This window comes from Symphalangus syndactylus, chromosome 4 (assembly GCF_028878055.3).
Source record: "Symphalangus syndactylus isolate Jambi chromosome 4, NHGRI_mSymSyn1-v2.1_pri, whole genome shotgun sequence".
In the NCBI taxonomy this organism is placed as follows: Eukaryota; Metazoa; Chordata; class Mammalia; order Primates; family Hylobatidae; genus Symphalangus; species Symphalangus syndactylus.
Genome location: NC_072426.2, coordinates 93,156,596 through 93,176,330, shown reverse-complemented (window position 1 = coordinate 93,176,330; position 19,735 = coordinate 93,156,596). Strand labels below are relative to the sequence as shown.

Sequence of the window (19,735 nt, the reverse complement as noted above, 5' to 3'; positions counted from 1 at the left end):
TATGGCTGCATAGTATTCCATGGTATATATGTGCCACATTTTCTTAATCCAGTCTATCGTTGTTGGACATTTGGGTTGGTTCCAACTCTTTGCTATTGTGAATAGTGCCGCAATAAACATACGTGTGCATGTGTCTTTATAGCAGCATGATTTATAGTCCTTTGGGTATATACCCAGTAATGGGATGGCTGGGTCAAATGGTATTTCTAGTTCTAGATCCCTGAGGAATCGCCACACCGACTTCCACAATGGTTGAACTAGTTTACAGTCCCACCAACAGTGTAAAAGTGTTCCTATTTCTCCACATCCTCTCCAGCACCTGTTGTTTCCTGATTTTTTAATGATGGCCATTCTAACTGGTGTGAGATGGTATCTCACTGTGGTTTTGATTTGCATTTCTCTGATGGCCAGTGATGAGGAGCATTTCTTCATGTGTTTTTTGGCTGCATAAATGTCTTCTTTTGAGAAGTGTCTGTTCATGTCCTCTGCCCACTTTTTGATGGAAAAACCCTGAGTTTTGCATGTCAACATTAGACTATGGGATTGGCCAATCAGAATTCACCTTTTTCTTTTTGAGACAGAGTCTCGCTCTATTGCCCAGGCTAGAATGCAATGGCATGATCTCCGCTCACTGCAACATTTGCCTCCTGGGTTCAAGTGATTCTCCTGCCTCAGTCTCCCAAGTAGCTGGGATTACAGGTGCCTACCACTGCGCCTGACTAATTTTTGTATTTTTAGTAGAGACGGGGTTTCACCATGTTGGCCAGGCTGGTCTTGAACTGCTAACCTCAGGTGATCCACCTGCCTCAGCCTCCCAAAGTACTGGGATTACAGGTGTGAGCCACTTTGCCTGGCCAGGATTCAACTTCATTGTGGCCATCTATGGCTGCCAGGTCATGTCTATGAAGGTGTTGGCTTCCAGTCACTGTCATTCTCTCTGTTACTCCTATTGTACTTTTTGGTGATTTAAACACACACTTGGATAATCCTTCCAATTCCCTGGACTTGTGGTGCCTTACCTAACCTTTTCTTTAGTGATCTTGTCCTTTTCCCTACATTGGTATTCACTTTCATGGTAAGCCACGATCTTGCCCCAAAACTTCATCTCCTGTAAAACTATGACTTTAAGCACTTTACAACTCTCCCACCAGCTTTCCTGCTCATCCCTTTTAGTACTTGGCTTCAGTAATTTCAGTGCCCACCTAGACCTTCAATTCATTTGATCATCTTCATATCTCTCCCTCATGAGCTAAGCTTAAATTCTGTGGTCAGTCATTTAATGGCTTTCTTGCATACAGCCTCAACTCTCTTGACTCTTTTCAGTTTTGTCGTACTGATCAGTAAAACCATTGATGAAATGCCTCCCAGACCTGGATCCACAGCTGAAATGGCTGTAGTAAAACATGCAACTGTGCTCACTGTTCTCACTTTGCATCCATGATCAATAACCTCAAGTGTACCTTTACAGCTGCCAGGCGATCACATCGTATTTTCCAGGTTAATTTTCCTTCCTACTATCCTAGATAAATATTTCTTACTTTCTCTACCACCCTTAAACCTCCTATATTTTCTCCCTATCTTCACTTAGTTGATGATACCGAGAAAAGTGAATAAGAATATTTTTAAAAAGTGAGTAAGTCAAAGAGCTCCCACAAACTCCTACCACTGCATCTAACTCCTTACTTGCATGGGTGTCTACATATTTTATATATTTTTTGTCATTCCGGATGAATTGTTCATCTTCCAGCTGAAACAAGGCTCTCTTCCTGTGCAGTAGATCCCATCCTCTCTTACTCACATCCCTCTAGGAATTTTCCCATCTCTCTCCTGCATCATAAGTCTTCCATCTTTCTTCTGGGTCATTCCTACAAATGCAGCAACATGCTGTTATTGCTCCCAGTTTAAAAAGCAAACAAAACTTCCTTGACCTTATCACTCAATTTCTTTCTCTTGCTATTTGCCGAAAAGCTCTAGGGAGAATCATCTATTCCAGTTGCCTCTATTTCTCTTCAGTTCTCTCTTGAACTCACTCCAAACAAGTATTCCCTCCAGACCTCCACTCTGAATGCTCTTGTGAGGCTCACGATGACCTCCACTTTGCACAATCCAATGCTCTCCATTTTTACTTGAGTTATCAAAATACACAAACCTCCTCTCAGAAACACTTCTCTTGGCCTCTAGGATCCCACTCTTTGTTTTCTCCCCCTTTACTGCCAGCTGCTCCTTTTCAGTCTCCTTTTTTTTTTTCTCTCTTTCCTAACCTCAAAATGTGCTCCAGGGCTTAGTGTAGGAATCTGTCCTTGTTGTAGTTTACATACATGAAATTCCTAGATGATCTTATATGCTCCATGGCTTTAAATATACTAAAGGCTGATGACTCCAGAAATTTTATCTCCAGCCCAGAACTTTACCAGAACTCTAGATCCATATATCCAACTTCCTACTGACATCTCCATTGGGATGATAATGGGTATCTCAAAGGTAACAGATCTCAAATGTAATTTCTGATATTTCTTCCAATACTTGTTCCTTATGGGAAAATATGTATTTAAAAGGATACTGAATCTTACATGACAGAATATGGAAGAAAAAATGTGGCTTATTCAGGTAAAAATACTATGCTTCTCACACCAGAGGGAGAACATTTTTTAAAACTTTAATTAATGTTGTGGGTGGATTTATATATTTGGAATTGTAGCAATTCCATCAAAGAAGAAAATATATTTTTACCTCCTTCAAACATCTGTGGGTTTAAAAATTCCATTTTAACAGGGGACTCAGAAAAAATAGGATTTTTCTTTACTTGCTTTATCAGCTTTCTGTGTCTTGCATTTTTTATTTGCAAGATGATTTATGCCATTTAATGAGCTATTTCTTTTAATTTAGGCTACTGGGCCATCTTTTGATTATTCATATAATCCCAAACAATACAAACCTCCCTCCTTCTTTCTCACTTGAAAATGAAATGTGAGGAGGGATGGAGTTAATGTCTGTGAAAGATTCAATTATTATTTATACAAAAATCCACAAATAAAAACATTTTTCCAGCCTCGCCAACATGGCGAAACCTTGTCTCTACCAAAATACAAAAAAAAAAAAAAAATTAGTTGATGCATGCCTGTAGTCCCAGATACTCAGGATGCTGAGGCAGCAGTGAGCCCAGATTGCACCATGGCACTCCAGCCTGGATGACAGAGTGAGATTCCATCTCAAAGAAAACAAATCAACAACAAAAAAATTTTTACTGTGTGGAAGTTACCTGAAAAACTCTTGGAAAATATTCATGGATTCACATAGTTTAGGTTATATAATCAGTACAGATCGCACTGATTTAAGTCAAAACAAATGCACCTTTTAGTACCACAGGTTAAGGTACGGGATCCCTTCTCTTCTTGCTTACTCTTACTTGCTTATTGAAGGATAAAACTTCAATAAGTACTCTGTTGCATTAAGCGCTTTTTTCTTCACTGGATTTTCTCATTATCATATAATATGGTGTAATATTTCCAACTTAAAGTGAAAAACAAAATTCCCTTACTACTTTGCCCTTTCCTGTTACTATCCCATTTCTCTGTACTTCTGTATTTAAAAACTCCTCGAAGGAGTATTGTCCACATTCCTCCCATTCTTACTTAAACCCACTTGTGTCCATCAATATTAGGTTTGACTGCATATAGTAGAAAATACAACATAAAAGTAAATGAAAAGATAGTCATGATTTCTCTTTCTCATAAAACAAGGTCAGAGGTAGTTTGGTTAGGGTTGGTATGGTGACTCCACGGACATATGGGATACACCTTTCTATTCTACCGTCTTAGCTTAGTGCTTCTAAGGTCACATGGTCCACAAAGGCTGCTGGTACTCCAGCCATCACATTGGGTTTTAGTGCATACAGGGCATGGACAAAAGAAGGTGTATTCATAATGCCTACTCCCACTCCTCTGCGTCACAATGGCTTCACAATGGGTGGAGAGTAATAACCCTCTTCACTGACTTTGGGCTCAGACATGCAAAATCTTTGGCCAATGGGTAGAAGTGACCATACAGGCTCTGAGCAGAAGCATTAAGAGTCTTGGCACGTTTCCATAAGCCCTCTTGGAGCTTCCAACCCTACCAATGGGAACAGCATGCTTTTCTTCCAGTCTGGTTTTGAAGCAGCCCAGATCTGATCCAAAGCCTGGAGTGCAGTCTCACCCAGTCAAGCCCATTAAGCTCAGCTCAGATTAGCTAAGCCAAACTGCTAATCCAGAAGCATGGGACAAAATGTTGGTTGTAAGCTATTGATGTATTTTTGGGTTGTTTCATAGTACTATTGCAGTAAAAATGTGACTAATGCAGAAGGGCACAGGGGTGCCTCATGGCTAGATTAGTTGGCTTCTTAGGAATGCCCCACACACTTCTGCTTATTACTTGTCATATAGTCATACGTTGAAGAGAGAGAGATTGAAAAATGTAACTGGGTACATTTCAAATAAAACTAGAATTCTTGTTACCAAAAAAGAACAGCACATGGCTTTTGGGTGGAGTCCAGTTACTTCCACATGGGTTCAATCAGGCATTTTCTCCAGCCCTCCAGTGAGACAGCTCTTGTCACATCAATCCCAGTCATTGGCCTGTCAGTAACCTTTGCTGCAGTTTATTCCTTGAAACACTTTCCTGTTTTACTTTTCACACACCATTTGGTTCTTTTCCTACCTCATTAGCCAGGCCTTCTCTGTCTCCTTTATATTCTCATCCCCTCCCTGAGCTTTGAATGTCTCTAGGAGCTCAGTCCTCAGTCTCTTCTATTCTCCAGCTACCTTCACCCTCTGATAGATCTCGTCCAGACCCGAGGTCTGGATACATCCATACACAGTGATGACTCCCAGATGGGTATCTTCAGCTCAGAGCTATCTCATCACTTCAGATGTGCATATCCAGCTGTCTTCTCAGCCTCTCCGCTTGGTGTCTAGTAAGCATCTCATATGTAGCATGCTCCAAACAGATCTATTTTCCACCTCATTCACCTGAAATTGTTCCTCCTACAGCCTTTTCCATTGTAATTCCGAGCCTTCTAACAACTCAGGCTAAAAATTATTTCTATCTTTCTCAGCATTTTCTTTAAGTTCTGGGATACCTGTGCAGAACGTGCAGGTTACATAGGCATACATGAGCCATGGTGGTTTGCTGCACCTATCAACCCATCATCTAGGTTTTAAGCCCCTCATGCATTAGGTATTAGTCCTAATGCTCTCCCTCCCCTTTTCTCCTACCCCCGACAGGCCCCATTGTGTGATATGCCCCTCCCTGTGTCCATGTGTTCTCATTGTTCAGCTCCTACTTACAAGTGATAACATGCAGCATCTGGTTTTCTGTTCCTGTGTTAGTTTGCTTTCTCAGCTTTTTCAAACCATCAGGAAATACTATTAGCTATCTGTAATATATAAATAAATAATGCTATATTCATACAATGGAACAGTACACATTAATGAGAAGGAATGAACCCACTGCTTATGGGAACATAGATGAATCTAATAGACTAATATTAAATGAAATATGCCAGGTATAAAGGCATACATGTTATATTATTCTGTTAATATAAAGAACATAAACAGACAAGCTCAATCCTTACTCATGGAGGTCAGAATAGTGGTTATCTCTAAAGAGAATATTGACAGAAAGGGCCAGGAGGGACTCTTCTATTAATATGTGATTATATAAGTATACACATATTTGAAAATGAACAAATGAAGGTTCACTTAAGATTTGCACAGATTAATGTAAGCTATACTTCAATAAAAAGAAATATTATTGGTTTATATTACTGGTTTTGCACAGATTAATGTAAGCTATACTTCAATAAAAGGAAATATTATTGGTTTATATTACTGGTTTCTTACCAAGAACTTATAAACTATATATTTGCTGTGATATATGGATGAAAAATTTAATTCATTAAGTTGTATTTGTAGGTACGTCTGTATCTACAGAGTGTCTTTACAGAACTGGCCACTTTATAATATATCCACTGCTGGTCCAAGACATTATGACTTCTTGACAAGATTATCAAAATAACCTTATAGTTAGCATCCCTACTTTCCCCTTCATCTCCCCTGCAGTCTATTTAGCAGTAAGAGTATGGCTTTAAAATTAAAATCAGACACACCCTCTCTCTCTCTCTATATATATATATGTGTGTGTGTATATATATATGTGTGTGTGTGTATATATGTGTGTGTATATATGTATATACACACATATATATGTATACATATATACACACACATATATATATATATATTTTTTTTTTTGAGATGGAGTCTTGCTCTGTTGCCTAGGCTGGAGTGCAGTGGTGCAATCTCAGCTCACTGCAACCTCTGTCTGCTTCCTGGGTTTAAGCGATTCTCCTGTCTTAGCCTCCTGAGTAGCTGAGATTACAGGCGTGTGCCACCACACCTGGCTAATTTTTGGATTTTTAGTAGAGACAGGGTTTCACTATGTTGGCCAGGATGGTCTCGAACTCCTGACCTCAGGTGATCCACCCGCCTCAGCCTTCCAAAGTGTTGGGATTACTGGTGTGAGTGACCACACCCGGCCGAAATCAGACTATATTATTAATCCTCTGCTGAAAACTCTCCAAGGATTTCCCATTTTACTTAGAATAAAAGCCAAAAATCTACATGGCTGTATTTCATTTCCTTCCAGTCCCTGCTGGAAAGCCACCTAAGCAGTGAGGACCCCCATGACAGCCCTGGATAAATAGTATCCCTCCTACCTTCCTGACACTTCCTAACCCCTTTGACTGCTTTAGTTTTCTTCATAACTCAAATCATCTTATGTATTTAGTGGCTTTTTTTCCTCCCTTCCCTACTAGAATATATGGCAAGGTCTATGTTCTTTTCCCTTGGATATAGGTGGAACTTCTGACTGCTTGACTAATAGAAAATAGTAAATGTGACCATATTGCTGGGACCATGGTCCAGGTTGCTGGGACCAGGCCTTAAATAATTGGAGGTTTCTTCTTTTTTTTTTTTTTTTTCCTGAGACGGAGTCTCGCTCTGTCACCCAGGCTGGAGTGCAGTGGCGTGATCTCAGCTCACTGCAAGCTCTGCCTGCCGGGTTCACAACTTTCTCCTGCTTCAGCCTCCTGAGTAGCTGGGACTATAGGCACCTGCCACCATGCCTAGCTAATTTTTTTTTGTACTTTTTACTAGAGATGAGGTTTCACCGTGTTAGCCAGGATGGTCTCGATCTCTTGACCGCATGATCCACCTGCCTCAGCCTCACAAAGTGCTGGGATTACAGGTATAAGCCACCGTGCTCGGCCCTTCCTGTCTTTTAGTACATCCTCTTTGGGATCCTTTAGTGACCATATAAGAAGTCCAATTACCCTGAGACCCCCATGTAGGAAAGGTCATGTATAGGTGCTCCAGTGGTCCATCCAGCTGAGCCCAGTCTTCCAGCCATGCTTGTCAAGGTGCCAAACATGTGAATGAAGCCCCTTGAACCCTCTAGACCAGCCATCCCCCATCTGAATTCCACCAAGTGACCTTAGCCAAGGCCACATAGAGCAGAAAAAATGTCCATCTGAGCACTGCCTGAATTCCTGAGCCAGTAATCATGAGATATAATAAAATGGCTGATTTTTAAACCACAGCATGTTGAGTAAATTGTTAAGCAGTAATAGTTAACAAAACAGAAGTTGTTAGGGCTGTGTGTGGTGAGAGTAGGGGTACTGATTAGCAGGCTTTATTGCAGGATTTACTCCAACAAGGAGCAGGTAGGCAGGCTTCCTCCTCCCCTCAATGTGAAAACCCAGAGGTTGGCCAGGTGTGGTGGCTTGCCTGTAATCCCAGCACTGCGGGAGGCTGAGGCGGGCGGGTCTAGGAGTTTAAGAGCAGCCTGGCCAACACGGCACAACCCCATCTCTACTAAAAATACAAAAATTAGCCGGGCGTGGTGGTTCCTGCTTGTAATCCCAGCTTCTCGGGAGGCTGAGGCTGGAGACTCTCTTGAACCCAGGAGGCGGAGGTTGCAGTGAGCCGAGACTGTGCCACTGCACTCCAGCCTGGGCAACAGAGTGAGACTCCATCTCAAAAAACAAAAACAAAAAACCCAAAGGGCTTTACCCTGTGCACCAACACCCAGAACACTGGCTCCCTTCAGGCAGATCATGCATTTTCACTGAAGAGATTTTAGACTTCAGGAGGAGACAGGTTTTAACTGCTACCAGTCATTCTCTATGTGTGCGGGGCAGACGGTATATCCCAGGTGTCCCATATGCACTCCTCCATTTATCTTGATCACCAATTGGAGACTCAGAGGGGTTGTCAGCAGAATAGAAAAGTCCCATTGGCATTCTCTGTGTGTTCTGGGCTGCAGCTCCCTGCATTCTGGTTTGTTGTTTGATACACTCTTCTCCCCTTTCTTTCCTACAGAAATTCATCAAAGTACCTAAGTCTGTCTACTCATGGTTCTGGTTTTATTATCAGAGCAGTAACAGATTTATTCCTTTCTATGCATCTTTGCTGTCATTTCAGTGGGATTTGGGAGTGAGAGGAGGGAAAGACATGAGTTTCATTGTTCCTCTTACACCCAAACATGTATTTCTACATTAAAAAATATATGGGAGGAATTCTTTGAACGAAAGGGCCTTCAAAGAAGCATGTATGTCTAGGCGTGGTGGCTCATGCCTGTATTCCCAGCACTTTGGGAGGCCGAGGTGGGTGGATCACCTGAGGTCAGGAGTTCAAGACCAACCTGACCAACATGGTGAAACCCCATCTCTACTTTAAAAATACAAAAATTAGCTGGGCTTGGTGGTGGGCACCTGTAGTTCCAGCTACTCGAGAGGCTGAGGCAGGAGAATCACTTGAACCCAGGAGGTGGAGGTTGCAGTGAGCCTAGGTCTCACCATTGCACTCTACTCTGGGCAACAAGAATGAAACTCCATCTCAAAATAAAGAAGCATGTGGGGATCGGGCAATATGGCCAAAAGGAACAGCTCTGGTCTGCAGCTTCCAGTGAGACCAGCACAGAAGGCAGGTGAGTCCTGCATTTCCAACTGAGGTACACTGTTCATCTCATTGGGACTGGTTAGGCAGTGGGTACAGCCCACAGAGGGTGAGCAGAAGCAGGGTGGGGTGTCGCCTTACCTGGGAAGTGCAAGGAGCAGGGGTCTCCCTTTCCCAGCCAAGGGAGGCTGTGAGGGACTGTCCTACCCAGTCCAGATACTATGCTTTTCCCATAGTTTTTGCAATTCGCAGACCAGGAGATCCCCTCGTGTGTCTACACCACCAGGGGTCTGGGTTTCAAGCACAAAACTGGGCTGCTGTTTGGGCAGACACCGAGCTAGCTGCAGGAGTTGTTTTTTTTTTTTTTTTTTTTCGTACCCTAGTGGTGCCTGGAACCCCAGTGAGACAGAACTGTTCACTCCCCTGGAAAGCAGGCTGAAGCCAGGGAGTCAAGTGGTCTCACTCTGCGGGTTCCACTACCATGGAGCCCAGCAAGCTAATAACCACTGGCTTGAAATTCTTGCTTCTAGCACAGCAGTCTGAAGTTGACCTGGGATGATTGAGCTTGGTGGGGAGAGGGGCATCAACATTATTGAGGCTTGAGTAGGTAGTTTTCCTCTGAGAGTGTTAAGGAGGCTGGGAAGTTCAGACTGGGCAGAACTCAACACAGTGCGCCAAAGCGGCTGCGGCCAGACTGCCTCTCTAGATTCCTCTTCACTGGGCAGGGCATCTCTGAAAGAAAGGCAGCAGACCCAGTCAGGGCCTTATATATAAAACTCCCATTTCCCTGGGACAGAGCACCTGGGGGAAGGGGCAGTTGTGGGTGCAGCTTCAGCAGACTTAAACATTCCTGCCTGCCAGCTCTGAAGGTAACAGAGGATCCTAACAAGGAGAGTTCTTCCAGCACAGCACTTGAGCTCCGCTAAGGGACAGACTTCCTCCTCAAGTGAGTCCCTGACCCCCATGCCTCCTAACAGTGAGAGACCTTCCAAAGGGGATTGACAGACACCTCATACAGGAGAGCTCTAACTGGCATCAGGCTGGTGCCCCTCTGGGACAAGCTTCCAGAGGAATGAGCAGGCAGCAATCTTTGCTGTTCTGCAGTATCTGCTGGTGATAACCCAGGCAAACAGGGTCTGGAGTGGACCTGCAGCAAACTGCAGCAGCCATGCAGAAGAGGGGCCTGACTGTCCAAAGAAAAACAAACGGAAAGCAATAATACCAACATCAACAAAAAGGACCCCCACACAGAACCCGAAACAGAGGTTATCAGTCTCAAAGATCAAAGGTAGATAAATCCATGAAGATGAGGAAAAACCAATGCAAAAATGCTGAAAAATTCCCAAAACCAGGATTCCTCTTCTCCTCCAAATGATCGCAACTCCTCTCCAGCAAGGGCACAAAACTGGACAGAAAATGAGTTTGAGGAATTGACAGAAGTAGGCTTCAGAAGGTGGATAATAACAAACTCCTCTGAGCTAAAGGAGCATGTTCTAACCCAATGCAAGGAAATTAGAACCTTGACAAAAGGTTATAGGAACTGCTAACTAGAATAACCAGTTTACAGAAAAACATAAATGACCTGTTGGAGCTAAATAACACAGCACGAGAACTTCATGAAGCATACACAAGTATCAACAGCCGAATCAACCAAGCAGAAGAAAGCATATCAGATATTGAGGATCAACTTAACTGAAATAGGCCAAACTTATTTGAAAACCTATGACTGATCGTAGGCCAAACCTACGATTGACTGGCATCCCTGAAAGTGACAGAGAGAATGGAACCAAGTTGGAAAACACACTTCAGGATATTGTCCAGGAGAACTGCCACAACCTAGCAAGACAGGCCAACATTCAAATTCAGGATATACAGAGACCACCACAAAGATACTCCTCGAGAAGAGCAACCCAAAGACACATAATTGTCAGATCTCCAAGTTTGAAACAGAGGAAAAAATGTTAAGGGCAACCAGAGAGAAAGGTCAGGATACCTACAAAGGGAAGCCCATCAGACTAACAGCAGATCTCTCTGCAGAAACCCTACAAGCAAGCCGGAAGAGAGTGGGGACTGATATTCAACATTCATAAAGAAAAGAATTTTCAATCCAGAATTTCATATCCAGCCAAACTAAGCTTCACAAGTGAAGAAGAAATAAAATCCTTTACAGACAAGCAAATGCTGAGGGATTTTGACACCACCAGGCCTGCATTACAAGAGTTCCCAAAGGAAGCACTAAATATGGAAAAGAAAAACCAATACCAGCCACTGCAAAAACACACCAAGATATAAAGACCAAGGATAAAATGAAGAAACTGCATAACTAATGTGCAAAATAACCAGCTAACATCATGATGACAGGATCGAATTAACACATAACAATATTAACCTTAAATGTAAATGGCCAGATGCACAATTGAAAGATGCAGATGCAGACTGGCAAATTGCATAGTCAAGACCCACTGGTGTTCTGTATTTAGGAGACCCATCTCACATGCAAAGACACAAATATGCTCAAAATAAAGGGATGGAGGAAGATTACCAAGAAAAAAAAAAAAAAAGCAGGGGTTCCAATCCTAGTCTCTGATAAAACATAAACCATCAGAGATCAAAACAGACACAGAAGGGCATTACATAATGCTAAAGGGATCAGTTCAACAAGAAGAGCTAACTATTCTAAATATATATGCACCCAATACAGGAGCACCCAGATTTATAAAACAAGTTCTTAGAGATCTACAAAGAGACAGACTCCCACACAGTAATAGTGGGAGACTTTAATACCCACTGTCAATATTAGATCAATGAGACAGAAAATTAACAAGGGTGTTTAGCACTTGAACTCAGCTCTAGACAAGTGGACCTAATAGACATCTACAGAACTCTCCACCCCAAATCAACAAAATATACATTCTTCTCAGCACCACAAAGCACTTACTCTAAAATTGACCACATAATTGGAAGTAAAACACTCCTTAGCAAATGAAAAAGAATGGAAATCATAACAAACAGTCTCTCAGACCACAGTGCAATCAAATTAGAACTCAGGATTAAGAAACTCACTCAAAACCATACAACTACATGGACACTGAACAACCTGCTCCAGAATGACTACTGGGTAAATAATGAAATTAAGGCAAAAATAACAAAGTTATTTGAAACCAATGAGAACAAAGAGACAATGTACCGGAATCTTGGACACAGCTAAAGCAGTGTTAAGAGGCAAATTAATAGCACTTAAATGCCAACATTAGAAAGCAGGAAAGATCTAAAATCTATACTCTAACATCACAATTAAAAGAACTAGAGAAGCAAGAGCAAACAAATTCAAAACTAGCAGAATATAAGAAATAACTAAGATCAGAGAAGAACTGAAGGAGATAGAGACACAAAAAACCCTTAAAGAAATTAATGAATCCAGGAGCTGGTTTTGTGAAAAGATTAACAAAATAGAACACTAGCCAGACTAAAAAGGAGAAAAGAGAGAAGAATCAAATAGAAACAATAAAAAATGATAAAGGGGATATCATCACTGATCCCACAGAAATACAAACTGCCATCAGAGAATACTATAAACACTTCTATGCAAATAAACTAGAAAATCTAGAAGAAATGGATAAATTCCTGGACACATACACCCTCCCAAGAGTAACCAGGAAGTCAAATCCCCGAATAGACCAATAACAAGTTCTGAAATTGAGGTGGCAATTAATAGCCTACCAACCAAAAAAAGCCCAGGACTAGACAGATTCACAGCCAAATTCTACCAGAGATGCAAAGAGAGCTGGTACCATTCCTTCTGAAACTGTTGCAAACAATAGAAAAAGAGGGCCAGCATCATCCTGATACCAAAACCTGGCAGAGACACAACAACAAAAAAATTTCAGGCCAATCCCTGATGAACATCGATGCAAAAATCCTCAATAAAATACTGGCAAACAGATTCCAGCAGCACATCAACAAGCTTATCCACCATGATAAAGTTGGCTTCATCCCTGGGATGCAAGGCTGGTTCAACATACGCAAATCAATAGATGTAATCCATTACATAAACAGAACCAATGACAAAACCACATGATTATCTCAATAGACGCAGAAAAGGCCTTCAATAAAATTCAACAAGCCTTCATGCTAAAAACTCTCAATAAACTAGATATGGATGGAACATATTTCAAAATAATAAGAGCTATTTATGACAAACCCACAGCCAATATCATACTGAATGGGCAAAAGCTGGAAGCATTCTCTTTGAAAACTGGCACAAGACAAGCATGTCCTTTCTCACCACTCCTATTCAACATAGTATTGGAAGTTCTGGCTGGCGCAATCAGGCAAGAGAAAGAAATAAAGTGTATTCAAACAGGAAGAGAGGAAGTCAAATTGTCTCTGTTTGCAGATGACATGATTGTATATTTAGAAAACCCCATTGTCTCAGCCCCAAAACTTCTTAAGCTGATAAACAACTTCAGCAAGATCTAAGGATACAAAATCAATGTGCAAAAATCACAGGCATTCCTATACACCAATAACAGACAAACAGAGAGCCAAATCATGAGTGAACTCCCATTCACAATTACTACAAAGAGAATAAAATACCTAGGAATACAACTTACAGAGGACGTGAAGGACCCCTTTAAGGAGAAGTACAAACCATTGCTCAAGGAAATAAGAGATGACACAAACAAATGGAAAAAAAATTCCATGCTTATGGATAGGAAGAATCAATATTGTGAAAATGGCCATACTGCCCAAAGTAATTTATAGATTCAATGCTATTCCCATTAAGCTACCAAGGACTTTCTTCACAGAACTAGAAAAAACTACTTTAAATTTCATATGGAACCAAAAAAGAGCCCATATAGCCAAGACAATCCTAAGCAAAAAGAACAAAGCTGGAGGCATCATGCTACCTGACTTCAGACTATAATACAAGGCTACAGTAAGCAAAACAGCATGGCACTGGTACCAAAACAGATATATAGACCAATGGAACAGAATAGAGGCCTCAGAAATACCACACATCTACAACCATCTTTGACAAACCTGACAAACCTGACAAAAACAAGCAATGGGGAAAGGATTCCCTATTTAATAAATGGTGCTGGTAAAACTGGCTAGCTATATGCAGAAAGCTGAAACTGGACCCCTTCCTTACACTTTATACAAAATTAAGATGGATTAAAGACTTAAACGTAAAACCTAAAACCATAAAAACTCTAGAAGAAAACTTAGGCAATACCATTAGGACATAGGCATGTGCAAAGGATTCATGACTAAAACACCAAAAACAATTGCGACAAAAGCCAAAATTGACAAATAGATTCTAATTAAACTAAAGAGCTTCTGTTCAGCAAAAGAAACTATCATCAGAGTGAACAGGCAGCCTACAGAGTGGGAGAACATTTTTGCAATCTATCCATCTGACAAAGGGCTAATATCCAGAATCTATAAGGAACCTAAAGAAATTTACAAGAAAAAAACAACCCCATCAAAAAGTGGGTGAAGGATATGAACAGACACTTTGCAAAAGAAGACATTTATGTGGTCAACAAACATGAAAAAAAGCTCATCATCACTGGTCATTAGAGAAATGCAAATCAAAACAACAATGAGATTCCATCTCATGCCAGTTAGAATGGTGATCATTAAAAAGTTAGGAAACAACAGATGCTGGAGAGGATGTGGAGAAATAGAAAGGCTTTTATACTGTCGGTGGGAGTGTGAATTAGTTCAACCATTGTGGAAGACAATGCGGCAATTCCTCAAGGATCTAAAACTAGAAATACCATTTGACCCAGCAATCCCATTACTGGCTATATACCCAAAGGATTATAAATCATTCTACTATAAAGACACATGCACACATATGCTTATTGCATCACTATTTACAGTACCAGTGACTTGGAACCAACCCAAATGCCCATCAGTGATATACTGGATAAAGAAAATGTGGCACATATACACTATGGAATACTATGCAGCCATAAATAAGAATGAGTTTGTCCCTTTACAGGGGCATGGATGAAACTTGGAACCATCATCCTCAGCAAACTAACACAGGAACAGAAAACCAAACACCGTATGTTCTCACTCATAAGTGGGAGTTGAACAATGGGAACACATGGACACAGAGAGGGGAACATCACACACCAGGGACTGTCAGGGGGTGGGGGGCAAGTGGAGGGAGAGCATTAGGCCAGATACCTAATGCATGCAGTGCTTAAAACCTACATGATGGGTTGATAGGTGCAGGAAAGCACATGGCACATGTCTACTTATGTAACAAACCTGTACTTTCAGCACATGTATCCCAGAACTTAAAAAAAAGTAAAAAAAGAAGCATGTGTGAGGAAACATTGAGTTTTGGTCATTCTATAATCCCCTTCTTTGCCTCCTGTTCAGATGCACCCTTGGAACAAGCTGGATCCAGCTAACCAGGCTTTGACAATGCAAACTCAGTCGAAATCTGCCTCTTCTGGTTGGAGAAGTGGGAGAGAGAGTGGAGAGGGAGAAGGAGATGGAGAGAAGAAGCTGTCACGAAACCAAGTTCCTTAACAAGGCTTTCAGTCCAGGCAGTGAATCTGCCCCCATAGAGTTGAACTTCATGGAACGGAAAGTCTGGGTGAAGCATATGTATGTTTTATTTATTCTCAGATCTTATTCTTTAATTAACTGAACTGCACATATTATTACTGTGTAATTTAAAGGAGCATATATATTTTTATTGCACAGCCAACTAAAATGTTCATTAAGCATTTTTAATGATGTGAGAAAATGCTTATGATAAAACATTGAGAATGAAAGCAACAAAGAAAGCATCATTCAAAATCTTAGCTAGCTTATGACTTCAAGAACGTGAAAAAGCATAGAACAGGATGGTGTGTGAAAACACTAATTTTATTTGCTTAGTAGGATTGAGGATTTTTTGATTTTAAAAATTCTTCTGTGTGATTTAAATAAACCTATTTTTTTTAAGGCAAGAATATGTGTGACAGGATATATAGGGCTTCTCTAAATCTGGTATGAAATGGATAAGGGTATATGCCTAGGGCTATGGCTGGCTAATAATTCAGACTGACCATCCCACTGAAAATAACTAGAAATACTGGATAAAAAAGTTAAAAACATCTTAAAAGCATGTAAAGTTGCCAAGATAGTAAGGAATTAACAGGTCAAATTTCAGTGAAGGTGGCACTTTGGGAGGTCAGTGAACACCAAAGCCTCTGGCTCTTGCCCTGACACCTTTGCTGAACTTGCCAAACTGACTGGCAGTTTTGAGACTTGCTAGGTAAGGAAGAGAGAAGCCCAATAGAAGAGGCTAACAGGAGAACATTTCATAGAAAACCAGGACCCTAGAATCCCATACTCTCCAGGGGACTGCAAAGACTTATCTTTGTTTTTAGCTGGGAACGGATTAAAAATATCCCTAAAAAATTATAACCACAGGGCTGGGCTCGGTGGCTCATGCCTGTATCCCAGCACTTTGGGAGGCCGAGGCGGGCAGATCACCTGAGGTCAGGAGTTCGAGACCAGCCTGGCCAATATGGCAAAACCTCATCTCTATTAAAAATACAAAAATTGGCCAGGAGCAGTGGCTCACGCCTGTAATCCCAGTGCTTTGGGAGGCCAAGGTGGGTGGATCACGAGGTCAGGAGATCGAGACCATCCTGGCTAACATGGTGAAACCCCGTCTCTACTAAAAATACAAAAAAAAATTAGCTGGGCGTGGTGGTGGGTGCCTCTAGTCCCAGCTACTTGGGAGACTGAGGCAGGAGAATGGCGCGAACCCGGGAGGCAGAGCTTGCAGTGAGCAGAGATCACTGCGCCACCACACTCCAGCCTGGGTGACAGAGCCAGACTCTGTCTAAAAAAAAAAAAAAAAATTAGCTGGGTATGGTGGTGCGTGCCTGTAGTCCCAGCTACTCAGGAGGCTGAGGTGGGAGGATCACTTGAACCCAGGAGGCAGAAGTTGCAGTGAGCCAAGATCATGCCCCTGCACTCTAGTCTAGTGCCTAGGGCAACAGAGTGAGACTCTGTCTCAAAAAAAAAAAAAAAGAAAAAAAAGGAAAACAAGAAATTGTAATCATATGTCTACCTTTACTGGGATTCCCAGTTACAACTTTCACCTAATCTGGGTGCCAGATGGATCTAGATTTTGTAGGAATTGATGCCTATATGATTTGGGGGTGGGGACCTCATTAAAGGAAAAATATACAATTAAAATACAATAATTAAGTACAAATATGAACATTCATTTGGAAGAGAAGCCACAACACATTCCAAATTTTAAAAGCTCAAAAATATCACAAACATCACAAACGCCAGAAAAGTAACATATTTTATTAGTGGCTTGACAGCAATAGAACCCCTTTTTCTTTCTTTTTTGGCTACTTTGATAGCCTCTTTATAAGACAATGATTTTGTAATATAGCTTTGTATACAGAGAACATAAAGATGATTTAGTGTCTACTCTAGCATGGGTGATAGAAATTTATTTTGTTATTGATGGCTTAGAAAAATTTCTTTAAGATTCATAACTCATCACTGGTAATGTCATGCACATTTTTAGGGTTATTATCAAATTTGGGAAGTTCTCTTCTAAGTTTCTTTCATATATGAGCTATAAAATTTCATGTCACTTCAAGTTTTTGAGGATAGTGACTCATCTTAAATACTCTTAATGACCCTCCCCCACTAACCAGTTTGTTGATGACATCTAGTTTGTAGTGACATATTATCAGTTTTATGTTATTTTAGTTGGTGCCAGTATTTTGTTTCAAATTGGCAAGAAATTTAAGTCTTTTTAAATGTGTTTAGATATTTCACTTTCTCATTAATTGCATTTCAAGCTGCCCAAGAATTCATTTATTAATTTTATCTGAAATTTATGTCTTTCTCTCTATTATTAACTGCTCTTCGTATAGTCTAAACATTTTTTTGGCTACAGTTTTTGCTGAAATTTTTTGCTATTTTTCTTGATGTCAGAATAATTTTTATTGATTTCGTTACTCATCTTTATCACCTTTGTTGTATATTTCATTAATGTTTTATCAAAATTCCCTTCCAGTTCTTTTGAAATAAATTTAAAGATGACAAGAGCTACCTATTACATGGATCTAATTCAGGACTCTGTAATTTATCACTTGTTTTACTGAAACATTCCAAAATATTTTACCAAATTGCAGTTAAAATGGCACATTTAAAGTTTTTAAATAAACTTTTTTGCACCTCATTTGTGATTTGTGTTTTATCTTTTGAGTATTTGAAAATGTATGTTTGAATCCTTAAAATGTTGCTCTATTTCTGATCCAAGATTGAACAGTTTTATATGGGCAAGGGGTCTCATTATATTTCTTAGATTATTTAAAGAAAACTCTACATTAGAGTGATATCACCAAGATGGTAAAATAGAAGGTAACCCATTGATATCCCCCAACAACAAGAATTCTGCACCTATCCACAGTTAGTCATCCTGCAGAAGCCCCAAGACTCGGGTGGGAGCTTGTGAAACCCCAGTGGAATCCAAGACTTAGGAAGGTCATTTTGAGAGTATAGACTGACACCCAAGTGGCTGATCTATCCTGCTGAGCTTGCTTCTGGGTTCAAGCCTGAAAACAGCCTAGTCCCTCAAGGGTTTGGGCTACAGCCCTGTCTGGTCCTGAGTCTGCAACCAAAACCATCTGTTAAGGGATTCAGAAGGAATCACACACACTAGGGCCTTGATGGAAAGGCTATTCTGCCTGCTGACATCAATCTTAGGAAGTGAACCTGCAAGTTGTCCTGAGGTGCTGCTCTAGAATTTCCAAGCTGGAGTCCCATCTCAGAGCTGCTTGCACAAGAACCCAGAGGAACACTTGCCCATATTTCACCACTGGGACTTTGGACCTCCGTGATGGTCTTGCCAATTTCTGTCCCAGAGCAGATCCTGAAGGGGCCTGAGAGAGTCTCAGCTGCAGCCCCTTTCATTACAGTTATGTAACTATCCCATCTGTGCTGACATCTGCTGGAAAATGCATATCTGTCTGTGCCAAGGAGATGGATTCTCCAGCCCTCATCCCACAGCAGATTTTAAGGGGGCCTAGTCTCAGCTCTGGCTCCCCACTACTGCAATCAGGGCACTATCCCATCATCTGTACAGGGACTCGATAGGAGACATGTGCCCCTCTGAGCCAATGAGACTGGGCTTTCCAGTCTCAGTTTGGCCCCCACAGCAGATCCCTAGGAGGCCCTGTCTTAGCCCCACTCCATCCCAATTCAGTTGGGGAACTAACCTGTCTGTGCTGAGACCTGCTGGGAGATACATGCCCTTCTGGATGAATAAGATAGGCTTTCCAGCCTCTGTCCCACAGTAGCTCATAAGGGAGCTCAGCCTCAGTGCCAGCCCCACTTGCTACAGTCAGGAAATGATCATGTCTGTGTAGGGATCTACTGGAGGATATATGCCCATCTAAGGTAATATGACAGGGCAGGCCAGCCTCCATCCCATAGCAGATCCCAAGGGGGCCAAGTCTTAGCTTGAGTCCTTTTTGTTGTAGTTCCTCAACTACACACAAGTACAGGGATCTAATGGGTGCCACATACCTGTCTGAGCCAACAAGATGAACCCACCAGCCTCCTCCCCGCAGCAGATCCCATAGGGGCCCTGTCACAATTCTAGCCCCTCTTGCTGCTGTCGGGGACCTATCTCACCTGTGCAGAGATTTGCTGGGAGGCACATACATCTGGGCCACTGGAACAGTCTT

The 19,735-nt window shown here is 41.4% G+C and overlaps 1 long non-coding RNA gene across 3 annotated transcripts in view; it reads left to right on the top strand.

Moving 5' to 3' along the window:
• The window catches only part of LOC134736488 (uncharacterized), a 163,878-nt gene extending 145,654 nt beyond the window's left edge, over positions 1-18,224 (top strand). For 2 of the 3 annotated variants that reach the window (XR_010120536.1, XR_010120535.1), the window contains one exon: positions 15,396-18,047. This is a non-coding gene — a long non-coding RNA (uncharacterized lncRNA). Of the gene's footprint in view, positions 1-15,395 lie in introns of all 3 variants that reach the window. The other variant, XR_010120537.1, reaches the window with a different exon arrangement.
• Positions 18,225-19,735: the final 1,511 nt, after the last annotated feature.